The sequence below is a fragment of the Penaeus monodon genome, chromosome 28 (genome assembly GCF_015228065.2).
Source record: "Penaeus monodon isolate SGIC_2016 chromosome 28, NSTDA_Pmon_1, whole genome shotgun sequence".
Classification (NCBI taxonomy): domain Eukaryota; kingdom Metazoa; phylum Arthropoda; class Malacostraca; order Decapoda; family Penaeidae; genus Penaeus; species Penaeus monodon.
The window spans coordinates 38,669,119-38,671,076 of NC_051413.1; positions in this window are offsets into that span (position 1 = coordinate 38,669,119).

Genomic DNA, 1,958 nt, shown 5'->3' on the forward strand with positions numbered 1-1,958 from the left:
GACTACTCGACATGTCATATTATTTATTCAGAAACATTACAAATGGCTGTGGCAATTTGCAAAAATACTTTTCAGATTCAGATTTTTTTTTTCTTATTGCACATCCATTGTTCTTCCTAAGTGGAAGTAATATTATTTTAATCTTTGCATCTTAAAAATTCTCCCCATATCACTTCAGAGACTTTCATCATTGACTTGATTTTTCGAGGTACGGAATTTTCAATGCATTAACGGTTCTACTGTATGTCCCGTGAAGCCATAGCATCTTCACGGTTCCTGGTGGCAGCAGCTGGGAAGTCGTACGATCTGGGCCGCATCGATGCAGCCTCATGGAACCAGCTGTGTTTCAGCTACGACGCGGAGGTAAGGGAGGTGATCGTAGTCATGTTATTGTATTCACAATAGTGTACTTTTTATTTTTTTGCACACTATAAAGAATATATATAATAAATCCATGTTTAAAACTCACTATTATCTTTCCAGATACGTCCATGATTTTAACTTTAAACATTCCTAAAAGGTAATTAAGTTTTATTTCAGGTGCAGGGAATTATCGAAGGTACTTTAGTGATTAGTAAGGAAAATATTAGCCAAGCTGAGCACTCAGAGCCGGAGTTTTGCTTGGGCTCACCTCAGGAAAGCCCCCCCTCGCTTGTCAGCTTCATTGCTGCTGTCTCCATCACTGCCGGGCTGCCTGATCATCTCTCAAACAGCACCAGCAACTGCTCCAGCCTCGTCAGCAGCAGTGACCTGCTGGCCTTCAACTCCTCTTGGGCCAGACGTGGCAACGTATTGGATGTGGATTTCACGGAGGAGGAACTGTGCTCCAGATCCTCTCAGCATTTGCTGCTGCGGAATCCTGGAAATCATAACGAGTCACGTGATCTTTGCAAAGCCTTTGGCGGGTCTTTGCCTACAGAGGAGCACGTCCTGGAAGGTCTAATAAACATCGGGGAAAACTTTCCAAAGAGTGACTCACCCAGTGGCTCCTCAGAGAAGTCTGTGTCATGGGTATTCACCCAACCCTCAGGCGTTCAGGATCTGGCGGCTGAATGCTTCACTCTGCTCGCCAACGGTAGCGTCGGGTCACGACCTTGCGTCAGCGAGCTAGAGTTTAGCATTTGCAGAAAGCTCACTTGGGTCCGCTACACTCTCTATGGTGACATCGGCAACTTTGACAGGTATTACTTTCTGAAGATGTTACCCGAAGGAAGGTTTTATTTCGAAGGAATTCAGACATCCAACATCTCCGAAGAAGGAGGCACATGGCACCTACGATCCCACTTGCACCGCAGGACATGGGAACTGGCGGCTCACGGTCCCTTGCCACTGGGTCGACGCGTGTGGCACTATGGCGACAAGAACGCGACTTTAACACTGACGTCGTGCTCTGTGCTGCAGTTCTCCACCAACGACGGCCTGTGTATTCCAGGCAGTCAGAGGTGCGACGGAAAGAAGGACTTGGCTGACGGCGGTGATGAGAGGCGATGTCGTGAGCGGCTGGTGGAGAAGCAGGCAGACTACGACTCCACAGTGCCACCTACTAATGGGACAAATGCACAAGGCGTCGTTTATTATGATTACGACATGTTCAATATTAATCATATCAAAAGCGAAAAGGGGGATGCTCTACTAGACATAGGCTTTGACCTCCAGTGGCAAGACCACCGCGTTACGCTGTGGGATGTAGGGCCGAATCCAGTCAGCTTCTCGTGTGAAGACATCTGGTACCCGAAGATTGGGATGGTGGCGGGCTATAAGAAGGGCGCCGCCTTTGATGTGAAGTGCTACTCTTCGTCCTGTTACGTCGCAAAGAACCAAGAAAGCTCAGAACAGCTGGACCTCAGTGATCCGCTAATGGGTGAGTCACTCTCCTTGGCATTACTCTGCCAGGAAGACTCTTGAACCGTTTGCTTTTGCATTAAAGGTGGCTTTTTTCTTTTAAAAAGATTGCCTCA